The sequence below is a fragment of the Canis lupus genome, chromosome 11 (genome assembly GCF_048164855.1).
Source record: "Canis lupus baileyi chromosome 11, mCanLup2.hap1, whole genome shotgun sequence".
Lineage (NCBI taxonomy): Eukaryota > Metazoa > Chordata > Mammalia > Carnivora > Canidae > Canis > Canis lupus.
The window spans coordinates 37974578-37994846 of NC_132848.1; the positions used below are offsets into that span (position 1 = coordinate 37974578).

The 20269-nt window shown below is 39.2% G+C and overlaps 1 protein-coding gene across 5 annotated transcripts in view; it reads right to left on the reverse strand.

The window, feature by feature from the left end:
• The window catches only part of LIMS1 (LIM zinc finger domain containing 1), a 146464-nt gene that overhangs the window by 71032 nt on the left and 55163 nt on the right, over nucleotides 1-20269 (reverse strand). The window contains exon 1 of one of the 5 annotated variants that reach the window (XM_072844343.1): nucleotides 14239-14372. The exons of the other annotated variants lie outside the window; for them this stretch is intronic. The gene's annotated coding sequence lies outside the window, so the exon portion shown is untranslated. Of the gene's footprint in view, nucleotides 1-14238; nucleotides 14373-20269 lie in introns of those variants that run through there. 5 annotated transcript variants of the gene reach the window in all.

Genomic DNA, 20269 nt, shown 5'->3' on the forward strand with positions numbered 1-20269 from the left:
CTACAATGTACAAATATAGTTCTATAATAAGGAACCAAAATTTAAAATGTTTAAAATAATGAAGAGAACAAAAATTAAATGAAGATACACTATTCAATCTTCCAAGGGGTTCGTAATCAAATCAGGGAGAAAGAACACCTCATAAATCTCAGTATATATAACCAAATACTAATGCGTCCCCCGGAGTCGGTTGGATTTGAGCGAGAGCTGCAGTACAGGAAAGGGTTTGGGGGAGAGGGAAGTAGAGGGCACTCCAGGTGGAGGAGACATCCTCCCATATGACTAAGAGAGATCTGTCAAAGGGATAATAGGAGCAGCAGACCTTCTAAGGCAGGATCACAGTTTTCAAGGTGGCCTGAAAAAAAATGGAAAGTCATGTGCAGAGGGTTTTTTAGCCCAAGTGTAAGATAAGGGTCCACCTGAGGATCTCATGAGAAAGAGAAGGGGGACAGATACAGACATTACAACAGGCCTGATGGGCAGGGATCGGTAAAAGCGTATAGAAGATTATGCTGTGACCGCCCCATGCCCATCATTGTACTCATACATGTTTAGTGCACACTTAACATGTGGCAAGTTCTGCTCTAAGTTCTTGCGGGGCCTGCAGGCTTCTGGTGGTACTAGTGCTAACCATATAATCACACAAACATATATTTAAAAACACATCAAATGACAGAATAGGCTGCCATGAGAATGCTTACAATAAGGAGCAGGGGGGGATGGCAGAGAAATGTTTCCTGAAATGGAAACATTAGCTCTGATACTGCAAAACCTAAAAGATGAAAAGTCACTAAAGGCTAAAGGGCCTAAGGGGTGGTGAGCATTTGTGGAAACAGGACCATTTGGTACAACGACCTAGGGGCAGGAGGATATGAAATCTGATTGTGTGGTGAAGGGGAAGCGCTGGCAGGTGAGATGAGACAGGCAGTGGCATGTTTCAAGGGGCCTTGTAATTTTTAACTGAAGAGCAATGGGAAGCCACTGTACTGTTAAACAAGGGACCAATACCACAAATTTGTCCACAAAGATTTCTCTCATGGTGGCATGTGGGGAGGGTGGATTTTAAAGGGCAGGTGGGGTTGGGCATGGAGGCAGTTTCCAGGGAAGAGATAACACCCTGAGCTACAGAGGTATGAGAGGAATGTTGGAGGTAACAGAGAAGCCAGGATCATAGACCGACAAAGGGGCAGGAGAGGCAGTAAGCATGGACACTGGTAACACTTCCCACGTTGTTAGTGACATAGCAACACTAACCTGGTAAAATACAGCATGAGCTGTGCTTTATGTTCCTTTAATTTTGTCCACAGAGAGGCAGGCAGTTTAAACCTACTTTGAATCTAATAAAATAATTTTTAAAGAGTGTTTACAAAACAAAAAGCTGGGACACAAAATGTTCGCCTGTCGTTAGTACAAAGTTCAGAGTCTCCTGATTCTCTAATATGGTTGGTCATTACTAACAACAGCAGGGTGCCTACCAAGCACACTATGCATACCATCTAATTTAATTTTCATCCCGGTCATATGAGGTGTGTATCATTATTCTTCCCATATTGCACATAAGGTAACTAGGTGCTAAAAGTTAAATGTCTTCACCAAACAACCTAGCCAATAAGGGAGACAGTGTGGATCTGTGGATCCCAAGTCAGGTCTACCTGACTCAAATGTTCCTGTTTTAGCCATTAACTACACTGTCTCTAGGACCCCAAACACTCTCCTCACACATCATCAATAGGTCCACTCTGACCTGGAACTCCCTTTCAACACTGAAAACTTAACCCAGGAAGCTTCTGGAACTTGACAGGCACAGGAGCCCTGAGGACAAGTCCCAGGCTGTAAACACAGACTAGAGACTGCCAAGCTCACCACAGCCAGCCCACATTTTCCGACCCTGAAAATGAAGAGTAGTCTAGTTATGCTCTAGACTAATATTGTGAATGGGCAGTCTGAGGGCTTGGAAGGAGGCCTGTGGTGTACTCCTGTACAATTCCCCCTGCTACACATCTTCCTCCTTGGCTAACCTTCTCCCACCAGTCTGGAAGCAAAGGCCAGTGAAAGAAAGGAGTCAAATTGGTAATATTCAATTTAACTGAATTCCGGGATTCCGTAAGAGTTCTGCAGGTCAAAATTACCAATGCTACCTCATTTCCTTGCAGAGTACATGGGATGACTCAATGTTTCCAAGAGTTGTGGAAAAAAGAGCAACGATTCTAATGAAAACAGGTTTCCTCCATCAGAGCAAGTCTGCTGAAACCATGCACACTGTTACAGGGGAGGCTTTGGAAGCAACCAAGATAACACAAAGATGTCAGAGGGTGTGGGTGCAGGAAGAGGCCCTGAGAATGTGACCAAGCCCATTTCAATTCCTTTGAGAGCACTTTACACCACAAACAAATGTTAGAGTTTAAACCGCACAGTCAGCTTATAAAGGAGTTAATTCTAAAACACAAACCAATCACTATGTGAGACTAATCAAGAAAGAAAAAAGCATGCAGTTTCATTCCCCAATCATGATGTAAGAATCCCCGTCAAGAGAAAAAAGGTAACTCCTGAAGCCTATATTTGATTGATCTACACATACTAGAGAAATATGTTCTACTGAATAAAAATTCTTAAGATAGAGGTGAAATACCTAAAACTGAATGAGATCCCTGTCACAAAATCAAAGCAAAGAACTCATTTCTAAGGAAATGGTCCCCCCACCCCTGTCATGGGAGCCAGCTTCTTCTCTGACATTCACTATGATTTAGGAAATACTACCTTTGTCAAAAGCTATGTTTACTGAGTGCTTACCATGTGCTAGGAACTGTTCAGAGCACTCTGCATGCATTTATCAAATTTATTTTTTGCAATGGTCAAATAAAGTAATATTATTTCTACTTTAAAGATGATGAAACTGATGTAGCAGTATAAGTAATCTGTCCAAGATCACACATTTTTTATATGATTAAGAATTTGAAACCTTATGCTTCATTTTAATCAAGCTTTTAACCATTACAATATATTGCCTCCTAGCTAGCAAATGGCTATTTTCTCAACAGTAGAAGAGAACTTATCATAAAAAATTATTTTAAAATTCAACCGAGGCTAAATGCAGTGTAGTATCCTGGACTGGATGTTATGAAAGTAATGTAAAACGTTAAGAGGAAACTAGGTGAGGGGTATGGAAGGATTCTCTGAACTCTCTATCTCAGCAACTTTCCCATAAATCTAACAATATTCCAAAATAAAAGTTTATTTTAAAGATTCAAAACTACAATTCAACATGACAAGAAAGCTGGTACCTCCAAAAAGTAATCACAGGAGAGAAAAATGGGGAAGGGATTTTCCTCTAAATTAAAAGTGATTTAAGATACATAACAATCAGTGTATTATTAAAATATGACCTTTGTTTAGATCCTGGTTCAAACAAGCCAACTGTAAAGGAATATTCTTAGGATAGGTGAAAAATTTGATCAGGGAATGGGTGTTGGATGATGCCAAAGAATTATCACTCACTCAGTTAGACATAGTAATAGCATGTTTTTTTGTGTTTTTTTTTTTTTTTTTTTTTTAAGATTTCATTTATTTATTCACAACAGACAGAGAGAGAGAAAGGCAGAGGGAGAAGCAGGCTCCACACAAAGAGCCTGATATGGGACTTGATCCCAGGACAACGGGATCACGCCCTGAGCCAACGGTTGACGCCCAACCACTGAGCCACCCAGGTCTCCCTAGCATATGTTTATATAAGAAAATGTCCATGTTATCAGAGACTAATTTTAAGGTATATTGGGATGAAATGACCTAATGTCTGGGATTTGCTTTAAAATACTACAGTAAATTAAGAGAGAAAAATAGCCCCAATAGCCAAAGCAATTTGAGAAAGAAGAACAAAGCTTATTTCAAACTATATTACAAAGCTACAGTAAACAAAACAGTATAGTATCAGCATAAAACACACACATAGTCCAATGGAACAGAACAGAGAGCCCAGAAATAAGTTTGTGAATTTACAGTTGGTTAATTTATAACAAAGGAGCCAAGAACATACAATGAGGAAAGAACAGTCTCCTTAGTAAATGGTGCTGGGAAAATGGAACCATCACATGCAAAGAATGGCACTGGACCACTCTCTTAAACCAAACACAAAAACTAACTCAAAATGGATTAAAGATTTAAACATAAGACCTGAAACCATAAAAACTCCTAGAAGTAAAACACAGGCAGTAAGCTCCCTCACATCATCTTCACAATGAGTTTTTGATTTGAAACCAAAGGCATGGGAAACCAAAATAAACAAGTGGGACTACATCAAGCTAAAAGCTTCTGCACAGTGAAGAAAACTATCAACAAAATGAAAGGGCAACCTATCAAATGGAAGAAAATATTTGGAAACCATATATATAGGTTAATATCAAAATGTACAAAGAAGTCATACAATTCAATAGCAAACAAACAAACTGATTAAAAATACACAGAGGATCTAGACATTTTTCCAAAGAAGACATAAAGAGGTCCAACAGTGCTCAATATCACTCATCATCAGGGAAATGCAAATCAGAACTACAGTGAGATAGCACCTCACACCACTTAGAATGGCTATTAAATAAAAAGATAAGAAATAACAAGGATGCTGGCAAGGATGTGGAGAAGAGGGAACCCTTGTGCATTGTTGGTGGGAATGTACATTGGTGCAGCCACTGTGGAAAACAGTATGTATACTCTTTTTTATTTTTTAAAAAATATTCTATTTATTTATTCATGAGGGGAGGGGGAGAGAGGGAGAAGCAGAGACATGGGCAGAGGGAGAAACAGGCTCCATGCAGGGAGCCCGGCATGGGACTCGATCCTAGGTCTCCAGGGTCAGGCCCTGGACTGAAGGTGGTGCTAAACCGCTGAGCTACCCGGGCTGCCCAGTATATATATTCCTCAAAAAATTAAAAACAGAACTACCATATGATCCAACAATTCCACTTCTGGGTACTTATCTGAAAGAAACATAAACACCAACTTGAGAAGATATCTGCACCCCCATGTTCACTGAAGCATTATTTACAATAGTCAAGACATCGAACCAACCTAAGTGTTCACTGATGGAGAACGGATAAAGAAAATGTGATATATAGGGGCGCATGGATGGCTCAGTGGGTTGAATCTGCCTCGGCTCAGGTCATGATCCTGGGGTCCTGGGATTGAGCCCTGCATCAGGCTCCTTGCACAGGAGGGAGTTTGCCTCTCCCTCTCTCTCTGCCCCTCCCCTTGCTTGTGCTTGCTCGCTCTCTAATAAATAAATTAAAAACTTTAAAGAGAGAAAATGTGATACAAACACATATGTGTATATACAGAGACACACAATGAAATATTATTCAGTCACAAAAAAGAATGAACTTTTGCCATTTGCAGCTACATGGAAGGACCCTGAGGTCATTATGCTAAATGAAATAAGTGAGACAGAGAAGGACAAATACTGTGTGATCTCACTTATATGCAAAATCTAAAAAAAAGAAAGAAAGAAAGATTCAAAGACTCACAGAGACAGAGAACAGATTGTGGTTTGTCACACATAGGAGTTGCAGGAGCAGCCAGGCAAAATTGGTGAAGGTGGTCAAAATGTACAATTTTCCAGTTTGTAAATAAGTCATGGGGATGTAACATATAGCATGGTGTCTACGCTTAATAATACTGCACTGTATATCTGAAAGTTGCTAAGAGCAGATCTTAAATGTTCTCATTACAAGGAAAAAATTTTGTAACTATCGTAAAAGATGTTTAGACTTATTGTGGTAATCATTTCACAATATATAAATATCAAATCATTATGTTGTATACCTGAAACTAATGTATGTCAATTATATCTCAATTTAAAAAGAGAGACAACAAGGATATGTGAAGCAAATATGGTAATATAGTAAGTATCTCAGGATAATGAGTATATGGAGATTCATTTCTTCCATTTTTATATTAGGAAATTTTCATAATAAAATTATTTTAACTTAAAACAAAATTCCACCAATGGGGATGAAATCAAGCATGAATACCTTGAAGTCAGAACACGATACCCTGACAGCAGTATAAAAACAGCCCACATGCAATGACTGGACAATAGAAAGTCTGGGACAGGATTCCTAGGTTTACTGGGTGCTTTTGTAATGAGGTATCTGAGGATGTCACATGTGAGGGATGTTTAAATAGCTCCATCACACAAAATACAGTAAAGGATATGTTCAATTTCAAAAGAAGGGCACAGGGAGAGAGGAGAAGAGAATATTATTCTAGGTAGAGAAAAAAAAAAGAACAAAGGCATAGAAAGGTGGAAACCTGTCCCACAAAAGAATAGCCTCATTTTGTGGAAACACAGTGGGAACAGAGGAATGCAAAAGATCAGGCATCAAGGCAGCGCCATATTTTGAAGATCTGTCAATGCCAGGCTAGGAAATTTATATGATATGTGATAAAAGGCCATAAATGGTTTGGATTCAGGGTGGATGGAGAGGGTTACAGGCCTGGAGATATCCAGCTGTGGAATACAGTGTAGGCAGCAAGATATACCCATGGGAGGAGGGAAGAGAAGACTCCAGAGTGGAGGTAGAGCCTTCATGATCTGTCAGGTGAAAAGGTTGCTAAGAAAAAACAAAACAAACAATAAAAGCGTATACACTGGGATGCCTGGGTGGCTCAGGATGGAATCCCACATTGGGCTCCCTGCATGGAGCCTGCTTCTCTCTCTGCCTATGTCTCTGCCCCTCTCTCTCTCTCTCTCTCTCTCTCTCTCTGTGTGTCTCTCATGAATAAATAAATAAATAAAATCTTAAAAAAAAAAAAGAGAAAAGCATAACAGGAAATTCTTTTGCAAGCACCCAGGCCAGATGATGCCCCAAATAAGACCACTTTGAACTCTCAGCACTCTCAAATCATCCACCCACTCTCTTTCCCAGCACTCTTGTGGATAACCTCCCCTACTTTAAAGAAAGCAGAAGTCATCTGAAAGAAGCCACCTCAGCTGTCTATAAATCCTCATTTTCACTATTCTCCCCCCTTCTCTCAGGATGACTTCCAGTTTCAACAGAATTTAATCAATGGCACAAAATAATGCTAGTTCTACATTACTGTCATCTTGTTGTAGTGATGATAATAATAATAATTACGGTGTTAATGCTCTACATATTATCTCATTTAATGGTCAGAACACCCTGTGAGACAAGTGCTATCCCTATTTTGCAGAAGTAGAAACCAAGCTCCGTACTTAGTGACAGCAATGGGATCTGAAAGGGGATACCAGGTCCCCAGCTCTCCAGTCTATAATCACTCTACTATACTGTCTCTAAATGCATATCCTTAAGAAAAAAGATGTCAAAAGTTGTGCTTTCTTCAATGGAACACTATGTAGCTACAAAAGAAAAGTCATTAACTAAAGTTAAATAAATCCACATGAATAAATCTAAACAATAATATTAAGTGAAAACCCTAAGTTTCATCGTAACACAAATAGTATACACTATATAAAATCCAAAACAAAAGAAATAATATCATGCACTATTAAGAATACATAAGTGTGTAATAAAAGTATAAAGATATATAGAGAAGTAATACAAATTTAGGAAAATGGTTTCCTCATGGAGGAAAAGTAGGGGTGGGGGATAACCAGAATAGGAAAGTGTACCAAGAGATTTCAACTATATTTGTAATACTTTCTTTCTTTAGATGTGATAGATATTTGAAGGCTTCTTCTACTAAATTCTATATCTCTTCTTTTTTTAAAAAAATAAAAAACAGATGAAGATACAGAGCAGACACTCTCTTAGTACATGTAAGTCCCTAAATTTCAAAGCACTCTTTCTGCCATCATGTGGCTCCTAAAGATACTACATGCATACAATTTTCAGAAAATGAAAGTAAGTTTAAAAAGGGGCATTGCTTTTTTTTTTTTTTTTTTTAAGATTTTATTTATCCATTCATGAGAGACACAGAGAGAGAGAGAGGCAGACATAGGGAGAGGGAGATGCAGGCCCCCCCATGCAAGGAGCCTGATGTGGGACTGGATCCCAGGACCGCAGGATCACACTCTGAGCTGAAGGCAGATGCCCACCCGCTGAGCCACCCAGGCATCCCTAAAAAGGGGCATTGTTAATTCTCAGGTACAATATCACATGAATGTAATCCCTAGTGAAAGCCTGAGCAGCCATCATTTGATATATAACCATCATTAAAAGCATCTTATCACTTCTAAATAATAAAATAGTAGACATAAAACATGATGCTGGTAAAAAGGATTACCCTGGACCCCTATCTTGCCCACTCACAAAAATTAATTTGAAATGGACTAAGAACTTACACGTAAGACCTGAAACTGTAAAACTCCTGAAGAAAACGTAGCAGGAAAGCAATTTGATATTAGTCTTAATAGGGATTTCTTGAATAAGACACCAACAGCACAACCAACAAAAGCAAAAATCAGTAAGTGGGATTTACATCAAAACTAAAAGGCCTCTGCATAGCATAAAAAGCAATCAACAAAATGAAAAGGCAACCTAAGAATGGAAGAAAATATTTCCAAACCATGTATCTAACAGGAGCTAATATCCAAAATATATAAGGAACTCATATAATTCAATGACCAAAACACAAACAACCTGACTAAAACATAGGCAGAGGCCTTGCAAAGATTATCCAAAGATATAAAAATGGCCAACGAATTCATGAAAAAGTGCTCAATATCACTAATCATCAGGGAAATGCAGATCAAAATCACAAGGAAATACCACCTCATAGCTGTTAGAATAGCTATTATCAAAAAGATAAGAGGTAAGTGTCCACAAAAATGTGGAGAAAAGGAAACCCTCGTGCACTGTTGGTGGGAACTGGTGCAGCCACTGTGGAAAACAGTATGGAAGTTCCTCAAAAAATTGAAAATAGAACTACCATATGATCCAGCAATCCCACTTCTGGGTATATATTTGAAGGAAATGAAATCACTGCCTCAAAAAGGTATCTGCATTCCCTCGTTCACTGCAGCATTATTCACAGTAGTTGACACATGGAAACAAGTGTCAACAAGTGTCCACTGATTGATTGATACAAATGGATAAAGAAAATGTGGTCTATGTATGCATACATATGCAATGGAATATTATTCAGCCTAAAAAAGAAGGAAATCCTGACATTTGCAACACAATGATGGACCTTGAGAGTATTATGCTAAATAAAATAAATTAGAGAAAACCAAATACTGTACAATCTCACTTATATGTGGAATCTAAAAACACTGAACTCACAGAAACTGAGAGTAGGATGGTGCTTGCTAAGGGCTGAGGGGTGGAAGAAATGGAGGGTGTAAACTACTAGGTATAAGATGAGTAAGTTTTGGGGATGTAATGCACAGCATGATGACTATCACAATTAAAAAATACATTTTGTTGATGTTAACGAAATGGTGATTGCGTAAGGTGCTGGCTGTGTTAACTAACCTTATCATGGTAAATGTTTCTCAATGTAGACATGTCTTAAATCATCACATCATATTCCTCAAAGTTACACATGTTATGTGGCATTTATAGCTCAATAAGCTGGAAAAATAAAAATTAAAAAAAAAAAAAAAAACAGGGCAGCCTGGGTGGCTCACTGGTTTAGCGCTGCCTTCGGCCCAGGGCATGATCCTGGAGTTCTGGGATCGAGTCCCACGTCAGGCTCCCTGCATGGAGCCTGCTTCTCCCTCTGCCTATGTCTCTGCCCCACCCCCCTCTGTCTCTCATAAGTAAATAAAATCTCAAAAAACAAAAAACAAAAACACATTTTGCTAGGAAGCACACTCAGAAGAAGAGAGTATTATAATAATGAGAGTTATTGGATATAAACTGTTTAAAAGAAAAGCATCAGGATCCCTGGGTGGCGCAGAGGTTTGGTGCCTGCCTTTGGCCCAGGGCACGATCCTGGAGACCCGGGATCGAATCCCACATCGGGCTCCCGGTGCATGGAGCCTGCTTCTCCTTCTGCCTGTGTCTCTACCTCTCTGTCTCTCTCTGTGTGACTATCATGAATAAATAAATAAAATCTTTAAAAAAAAAGAAAAGAAAAGCATCAACATAATATGCATTAGAGACAGTAAGGTTAAACAGTCAAGATTAACAAAAACAGATACAAAGGGCTAGCTTTCAGAGGCAATTCCTTTAATAGGTAAATGAAGATCTAGACACACTTGAAAACCCAGAATAAGCAGAAAGAACAGAGTAAAAAGAAACTCTGTCCATAGTATTAAGTCTCACTTAATTTAGTACTTTATAATTTGGTACCATTAATAGCAAATTTTATGAGAGATCAACATCTCTTTTCTGAATATTTAGGTTAGAGAGAAATAAACCTAAAAACTGTATCACAGTGAATCTTAACTAGATAGAAACATGTCCTGTGTAAAATTAATTGCATACAAGCACTACTTATACAGTAATGGTATCAGACAACTGGCATGCTTCCTTAACTTCTGTCACCAGTCGGGAGAGTGGGGAAGCTGAATATTGCACAGCAATGCTCGCCATGTCCTTTATCTTGATCAAAGGCTGCCAAGCTAAAATCTTGAAGTCATTCTTAGCAACTTCTTTCTCACTAAACCAGTCACCAAAACCAGTTGATTTAATGTATGAAATGTCATCTCCATTTCTCTCTTCATTGATGTTTATGTACCTCACACCCTCCCTACACCATACTGCATACCCAACTGAAGCCCCCATCCTCTATCTCCCTTCCATAAGAGGCTGGGTTCAGAGTCAACCAGACTTGAACTCAGATCCCAGCTTTTGTACTTACTTACTAGCTATTTTTCCCTTATTTCTAAAAAGGGGATGGTTATAACATACCTCACACAGCTCCTATGAAAATCACATGGGCTAATGGAGGTCAAGTGTAGGAGAAGGAGTAACAGAAACCTCACTGAAAACATAGTCAGGAAGCCCTGAAAGGGGAATTCTCACCAATGCACCACTTGCCACAGCCAGCAGAGCCAGCAGGAAGAAGGAAGATAATTCTTATCTTGACAAGAAAGGGTCCTTTTCCCACAGGAATTTTCTCTCACTTTTAAGAAAAAGAGGTACAATCTCTTCCTGCTCCAGAAACCTCCATAGCCCTAGCTCTTGTTCTTCTCCAGTGAACTTTTGTTTACAACAATCTTCCCCAATTTCACGATAACACCTAATAAAAGTGACCTTCGTGTTGTCCGTTTGGACCTGCCTGTGGTTTGCCAGAGTTTGCTGTCCCGAACTGCAACTTCTCTGCTATTCCTGAATAAATACATTTTGCTAGGGAAATAACTATTTTAAGGTTGACAAGTGGCATATAATAAATGTTAAAATACAGAATACATATCAACATTATCACCAATATTTCTCCTTTTCCTCCCTGCAAAGATTTTTTTAATGCAATTCTGATCATGCTATGTCTGTTTAAATATTTCTTTTTTTTTTTTTTAAGATTTTATTTATTTATTCATGAGAGACACAGAGAGAGGCAGAGACATAGGCAGAGAGAGAAGCAGACTCCCTGCAGGTAGCCCTATGCAGAACTCGATCCGAGGACCCCAGGATCATGACCTGAGCTGAAGGCAGACGTTCAACCACTGAGCCACCCAGCCTCCCTTGTTTAAAATATTTCAATGGATGTCTATTTTATATGAAATATGGTTCAAAGACCTTGGCATAACATATGAGACATATGTAGGAGTACTGACAATACTTATGCCATCTCTGACATCAGTTCATGTTCAATTGATGACCTTTTGGTGGCTGTATGTTCCAGGTCCCTTGGAGATTAACATACATACCTTAGAAATGCCTGCCAAGGCCCAGATGGGGAAGGGAGGCTGGTTTGGGCCTATGTTAGAGATATCAGTCTTCCCCATTCCTGATGCACAGGTGATGGCACCAAGATCTAAGCAAAGGTTAGCTATCCATCAGGTGCATGCAAGTCCTCGGAGGTATGGGCAAACGCTCTGATCTCACTACAGTGCCCTTCTGCATATTCTCTTGCTCTATAAAATCTGTAGACTAAGTTCTGGACTTTATGGAAAATATTGCTATCAGTAAATTACCCTGAATAAAACTCTGTTAACTGTATAGAGTCACCTGCTTCCTCTTCTGACCTCAGAGTGCCTTTTCAGTTTGGGGGACACTTTACTATCTCTCCTTTACCTTCTAACAACATAATACTTTACAATGTACTTACCTGTCTGGCCTCATTTCTAGCCATTTTTTTTCTTCCAATTGTGTATCCCCTTCCTGCCATGAATCCCCTTACCCAACTACTGTTCCTCCAACTCAGTGCACTCTTTTGTGTGCCCATGAGGACAAGCAGGGGACAGCCAAAGAAGCCAGTGGGTTACACTAGATGGCTTCCATAAAGCCATCACTGCAAGGAGTGATCACATTCCCCAACTCCGCCCCCTGTGCCTATGGTGCCCAACTGCCCCACAGAAAGAAGGCTGCAGCAGACTCCTGAGGCCTCCCTCTGGCTTTTCTGTCGTTCTAGCTATTACATGGCCACCAGCAAGTTTTCTGCAAAGCCTTCACTTTCCTTGCTTATAAATTAAAGACAGCATATGCTTGCTTCCCTCACATTTTTATTAAGAATTAAATAGGGTATTAATTAAAAACAAACTGGAAAAGATAATAAAGCACTACAGCAACGTTGGTCACTGAATGGTGGGACCTCAATATACTAACTAGTGGGTCACAGAAAAGTCAAAAGAGTATTAGTTTTTAGTATGTTTGCAGCAGAGGGCGAAGATACCCTACACAACTCCTTAAGGATATGTATTTTTAAAATATTTTATTTATTTATTCATGAGAGACAGAGAGAGATGCAGAGGCACAGGCAAAGGGAGAAGCAGGCTCCATGCAGCGAGCTGAATGTGGGGCTTGATCCCGGGACTCCAGGATCATGCTCTGAGCTGAATGCAGATGCTTAACCACTGAGCAAACCAGGCATCCCTCCTTAAGCATATTTTAAGGCACCACTACAAGCACATGCCAGGAAATCATTCCTTATTCCTAACCTTGCTCCAGCATGTGCCTCCTACCACCCACGGATGCCTAAAGCCATCCCCAAACCTCCAGGACTATTTGACATTTCTATAGGTAGAAACTTCTGCCTTGAATGAAATCATTGGGCAAAAGTATCACCCTTGTTTTACAGAATTCAAAAGTGAGGTTTTAATCCTTATCAAAATCTCAATTGTTTTATGCAGAAATAGAAATATCCATTCTAAAATTGTATGAAATTCCAAGAGACCTCAAAAAGCCAAACCAATCTTGAAAGAAACAAACTGGTCTCACACTTCCAGATTTCAAAACTTTCTACAAGTTCCAGTATCAAAATAGTGTGATACTGGCATAGATACACAGACCAGTGGAACAGAATGGAGAGCCTAGAAATAAACCCTCACAAATACGGTCAAATGATTTTAGACAAGGGTGTCAAGACCATTCAATGGTGAAAGGAGAGTCTTTTCAACAAATGGGAAAATTTATTTTTTATTTTAATTAATTTTTTTAAAGCTTTTGAGAAAGAGAGCATGCGTGCATGCACATACGTGTGTGGGGTGGGGGTAGGAGGAGCAGTTGGGGGAGGGAGAGGGAAAGATTCTCAAGTGGGGATCAATCTCAGGACCCTGAGATCATGAGCCAAACCAAGAGTCAGATGTTCAACTACGTGAACCACCTAGGCATCCCAAAATGGGTAAATTTATATCCACATGCAAAAGAATGGAGTTGAACTCTTAACTCACACTATACACAGAAATTAACTCCAAATGGAGCAAATAAAACTATGAAAAGAAAACACATGGGAAAATTCATGACATTGAATTTGGCAACAGTTTCTTGAATAGAACACCAAAGGAAGAGGCAACAAAAGTAAAAACAGAGAACCAGGACTACACATCAACATTAAAAACTTCTGTGCATCAAAAGATATCATCAAAAGAGTTAAAAAACAAATCATGGGATGGGAGAAAATATTTGCACATTATATATTTGAATAAGGAGTTAATATCTAGATTCTATAAAGAACTCATACAATTCAACCACAATAAAAAACCCAACCAGATTTAAAAATGGGCAGAAGACTTGAATAGACTTTTTTCCAAAGAAGGAATACAAATAACTAGTCAGTACATGAAAAGATGTTTGATAGGTGCACTGTTGGTGGGAATATAAAATGGTATAGTCAGTATGGAAAGCAGTATGGCCATGCCCGAAAAATAAAAAATAGAATTACCATGTGACCCAGCAATTCTACTTCTGGGGATATCTATAAGAATTCAAAACAGGGACTCCAAGAGATATCTCTATACACCCATCTTCACAGCAGTGTTGTTCATCACAGCCAAAAGGTGGAAGCGGCACAAATGTCTGTTGACAAATGCATAAACAAGATGTGATAAATATACATGATGGAATATTATTCAGCCTTAAAAAGGAAGGCAATTCTGAGACCTACAATATGAATGAGCCTTAAGGACATTACCCTAGGTGAAATAAGCCAGTCACAAAAAGACAAATACCGTAAGATTAAACTTCATATGAGGTGGTATCTGAAATCGCCAAATCCATATGGACAGAGGGTAAAATGGTGGGTGCCTGGGGCTGGGGGCAGAGGGGAATGTGAAGTTAAGAGTTTCAGTTTTGCAAGACGGAAAGAGTTCTGGGGATGGTAGCACAGCAATGTTTATGTAAAAATGAGGCTCCAAGCTGCAAAGTGGGGGACCTGAATGACTGAAAGATTCTAATTCATCCTTTTCATTTTTTAGGTGTAGGAACAGAATTAAAGTCCCACAAGTAAGACCAGAGAGCAAGACCATACTACACAGCTGACTACCAAAAAAAAAAAAAAAAAAAAAAAAAGAAAAGAAAAAGAAAAGAAAAGAAAAAAAGAGAAAAACGTATAATGCAAAAAGACTCAAAGACAGAAATGACAAGTTGAGTGGGACAAAGACAACAAAGTAGGCGGCACAATCACAGGAAGAGGATGAAAGGGAAATTCCAAGAACATTTTAAAATAATTCCTGTTTTGCTGCAATAGAAGGCTGAAACTATCATTTATCTTGCTCTGGGTAGAGCTGAAGTCTGTGGAAATTTCCATATAAGGTAGTTTGTTCATGGTTGTTTCCTCAAGCAGACATTATAGCTCCCATCTGAAAAAGGCATTAAGCGTTTGGAAGAACTGACTCTTCTGTCAACACCCTGCTCATGTACATTAAAAGCTGTGGTTCCATTCTTAATGGTTAGTAGATTTGCCAAGACATGTCATTCCTCCAACTAAGTATGGATCAGCATCTAGCACTTAATGCCACAGTTTTCCTGTGGTCATTACTGGCGGTGGTGATAATGACTGGTATGACTTTACTGCTCTTCATAAATGGCCCTTTGGTCAGTAATATGCCTTACACGATACGGTAACGTGTCTTTCTTTCAGATTTTATTTTTATGTAATTTCTATATCCACTGTGGGGGGCCTGAACTTACAACCCAGAAATCAAGAGTTGGAGGCTCCACTGACTGAGCCAGCCGAGTCTCCATCTTTACTTTCGTAATTTTCATTTTTAATTTAAGCATAGTTGACACACGGTGTTTACATTAGTTTCAGGTGTACAACACAGTGACTCAATGAGTCTGAACGTTATATCTTCACTTGCTTTTATTTATTATTTTTTAAAGACTTTGTTTATTCATGAGAGAGACAGACAGACAGGCAGAAGCAGGCTCCATGCAAGTAGCCGGACACAGGACTTGATCCCAGGTCTCCAGGATCACGCCCTTGGTTGAAGGCGGCGATAAACCACTGAGCCACTGGGGCTGCCCTCTTTACTTGCTTTTAAAGAGCAGTCCTGTCTTTCATGTATGGTACTTTTCTTCTATAGTTTTCCATCTTAAAAGAAGCTACTCTCCTGCCCCATCTTATTTCCTCCCAATGACTTCAAGGCAGAGCCTCTACCCTCAATTTTTTAGGATAAGTCTAGATACCTTTCTTGGACCTATGCTAATTTAGTAGCCACACAGCAATTTGGAATGTGGCTAGCTCAAACCAAGATGTGCTGTAAATGTAGAATGGAGTTGGGATTTCAAAGATTTAGCTCAGAAAAATGTAAAGTATCTCAATAGTTTTAATATGTTACATAATATGTATATAGTTTGGACATGACAACAGCTTGGCATGTGGAATTAAATAAAATATATTATTAAAATTAATTTCACCCGTTTCTTTGTGTATGCGGCTACTAGAAAAATTTAAATTATACATGTGATGTCGCTCATATTTTGTATTTTTGGATAGCTCCAAATTAGATAATAGAATAAGCCTGGTTTACTGAGGAAGAGCAGCAACCTGGACTCTATCTCTTATTAGCAAAGGCAAATTTCCTCACCTGTGGGTTAGATTCTTCATCCTTAAATATGGGCAGAATGAAACTCCCTCATAGGCTCAAGGACTAACAGAAGGGAAAGCATTTTAGCATTTACCAGCACAAAGTGCGTTCTTGGTAAATGTTACTTCCTTTTCTTTGAAAGTCTCAGAAACCCCGTAGACATGTTGAGTCGCTGGTGTAGTCATCCTGGGGTTAGTCATGGAAAGTCTGGATCGCAATTCTCTTTTTTTCTTTCCTTTCCACTCTAATTACGTCCACAGAATCACTCGTACCAGGCAGAGCTGTGGGGTACTTTCTAAGCAACATCTATCCCCCTTCCCCACAGCTGCATTATCTATTCCCATCATCTGTTTACCTGCCATATTCTTCCTCGCACCTTTCTACTGGTCTATGTGTTAATAAATCATTAAAATGAAGGTCAAAATTCTGGCTGCAGCTCACCTCCTTAGGACTATTATCATTGCTCATCGCTACTGACTAAAGTCATGTGTAGCCTTGTAATTTTAGCTACTTGATGTGTGTACACTATGCTCTCATAAAATGCATGGATACATCCTTTATTTCCCACTAGCATCCCATCAGATATAAAATGAATGAAGACCTTTATAACGGTCTGAGATGTAAGTAAAATCACACTGAATACTGATTTTCGATTACTGACCAGGCCAATCAGGATTATGGGGAATGAAAAGCAATCCCTTTGACTAAGAAATCACATCTAATTTGGCAGTCAGGGGTTTATTTCTGGCTGATTCATCTGTGAAAAATTCTTTTTTGATTTCCTCCAAGCTGTTGCTAACAGTGTGCTGAGCTGGCAACGCTGAAAACAGTTTCTCTCTTGGATGATGCTATTTTCTTATTTTCCAACCAACTTTTCCCAAATACTTGCCATTATTTATTACAGATGTCAATCGTTCTGAAAGTCTGGCTTAAAGAAGTTCATTATGCATCATTGTGATCTAGCCTCTTGATCTCATTCCTCCTCTAAAACGCATTCCACTAGAAGGACAATAACTCCAGGTCCAAGTGCAGCTGGGAGACAGAGAACGACCAGTTCCTGACAGATTTTCTCCCTTTAGAAAAGATGAGGGGTGACGACAGAATAAGAGGGGAGAGGGAAAAAGCTGGTGAGGAAAAGAAAACATACGGGCACCTGGGTGGGTCAGTGGTTGAGCATCTGCCTTTGGCTCAGGTAGTGATGCTGGGGTCCTGAGATCAAGTCCTGAATCAGGCTCCCTGCAGGGAGCCTGCTTCTCCCTCTGCCTATGTCTCTGCCTCTCTCTCTGTCTCTCTCATGAATAAATATATAAAATCTTAAAAAAAAAAAAGAGAGAGAGAGAAGGGGAACAGATTTGAGGAAGAAGAGCAAGAGAGAAAGAAGAAAATCTATGGATGGGAGAGTTTGAAGAGATTCACACTGTTTAGAAAGAGAGAAAAATCATTGAGATCATCAAATACTCAATAAAACTCTATTTCTTTCGATCTTGAGCTCTAGTACTTCTAGATCTTAAAGGAGACATGTATGAATGATGCAGAATAAAATGAAACACAAAGTGGGGAAACAGTCTGGTGGTCCTTCAAAAAGTTAAACATAGAGTTTCCATATGGCTCAGCAATTTCAATTCTGGGACCCCAAAGAACTGAAAACTGGGATTCAAACATACTATTTGTAGCCTTGTGTTCACAGCAGCATTATTCATAATAGCTGGAAGATGGGAACAAATCCTTCCACAGATGAACGGACAAGCAAAATGTGCTATACCCATAGAATGCAGTAATATTTATCCATAAAAAGGAAAGAAATTCTGACACGTGCTACAATATGGATAAACCTCAAAAACATTATGCTAAGTGAAAGAAGCCAGACAAAGAAGCTCTTATGTTATATAAGTCCACTTATATAAATATACAAGAGGCAAATTCATAAAGACAGAAAGGAAATTAAAAGTTATTGTGGCCTAGGAGGAAAGAATGGGGAGTTAATGCTTAATGGGATATAGAGTATCTGGGATGATGAAAAGTTTTTGACATAGTGGCGACAATTGCACAACATCATGAATACAATTAACTGATTTCTACGCTTAAAAATGGTTAAAATGGTACATTCTATGGTACATGTATTTTACCACTATAAAAAAAAAAAAAGAGAAAGAGAGAGAGAGGAGGGAACATTTCTTGACCACCTAAATCCCACCAAATATAAAGCCAGGATCCTTGTACACATGTCAATTAATCACCACTACTTACAGATTAGGAATTAATGCCATTTACAGATAAGGCATCTTTTGACTAAGGTATTTGAACCCATGTCTGGTAGTTCTAAAACCCACAGTCTTTTGATTATACCGAAGTATGTGAAGAATAAAGAGACTCAGTGAATAAATACATGAACGAGAAAGGAAGCTTCTCCTTACAGATCTGAAACTGTCAAATTAGAAAAAAGACCATGAATGGGATGCCTGGGTGGCTCAGGGGTTGAGCGTCTGTCTTTGTGCAGGGTGTGATCCTGGGGTCCTGGGATCAAGTCCGACATTGGGCTCGCTGCATAAGCCTGCTTCTCCCTCTGCCTGTGTCTCTGCCTCTCTCTGTGTGTCTCTCATGAATAAATAAATAAAATCTTAAAAAAAAAAAAAAACATGAATGGTTGAACACAAAGAACTAGCTGTCCAAACAGTTCCCCATGGTGCCAAGAAACTTCCATTTAGCATAGTTTTTAAGCCCTGTAAATATATTGCTAAGAGAATATCTGCCTCTTCTTTCCTCCCAACACAGAATATTTGGTAAAATTCATTTTTCTATTTTTCCATGTTCTATATAACCTATCCCAAACTCTCATCTGGGGTGGTAGAGTACCCATCCTCATCCTCAACAATACCATCATATACTTGTTTGGTATATAAAATACTTTCCTAATACATTACCTCACTTAATTAAATTAGCCACTCTGTAAGATACCATCTCCATTCTGTAGACTGGCAAACTATGCCCCCAAAATGATGCACTCATTTGGAGCTAAAATTTGACCTAGTATAGACACTGGGTAGAGGCAGTTATTGAGGTGCTGTTCATATATATATATATATAATCTTCTGAGAATGAATGTACCAATCAATGTATTGATAAGAACTTTTGGGCAAGATGTAATTCAAAATCACTGTCGGGTTTCTGTATTAAGACGAAAGACCCTTTGAAGTTCCCTTAAACAGCTTCATTTTTTTTTTCTCTGGGAACTCTTAGAGCTGTTGACACCAAGAAACAGTCAATGAGATTTAATAGTCTCTGCTACCTCTGATAAGGCCCTGGTTCAAGTCCCCATCACATCATTCATTGAGACCTCTACTGCAGGATGTTCACATATCTGCTCCTAACAATTGGAACTATTTCTCAGTCATCTTTGTATCCCCAGAACTGAACACAGTGCTTAGCATGGAGTTAAATGTCTACTGTGTGAAGGAATCGCTGGCACAATGTTTTGTATGGTATTGCAATCTCCACTCTCTGGTTCTCCAAGTCTATCCTCCACACTGCAAAGTTACATATATCCCTTCCCTGCAAAAATTACCCCAAAACTTTATATTGCATTCCAGACTGGTACTCCATATGCATTCCCTATCATGCTTATCCCACAAACACATCTTACGTCCTAGCACATTAGATACCTTTAAATTTCTTTGATTTATTCTAGACTCATTTACTGAGCACTTAGAACTCCAGGCACTGGGGACATAGGAGGGAACATGAAAGACAAAGTATCTGAAAGAAAGAGGAGGGACTCCTGAGTGGCTCAGCAGTTGAGCGTCTGTCTTTGGCTCAGGGCGTGATCTCGGGGTTCTGGGATTGAGTCCCACATCAGGCTCCCTGCGAGGTGCCTGTTTCTCCCTCTCC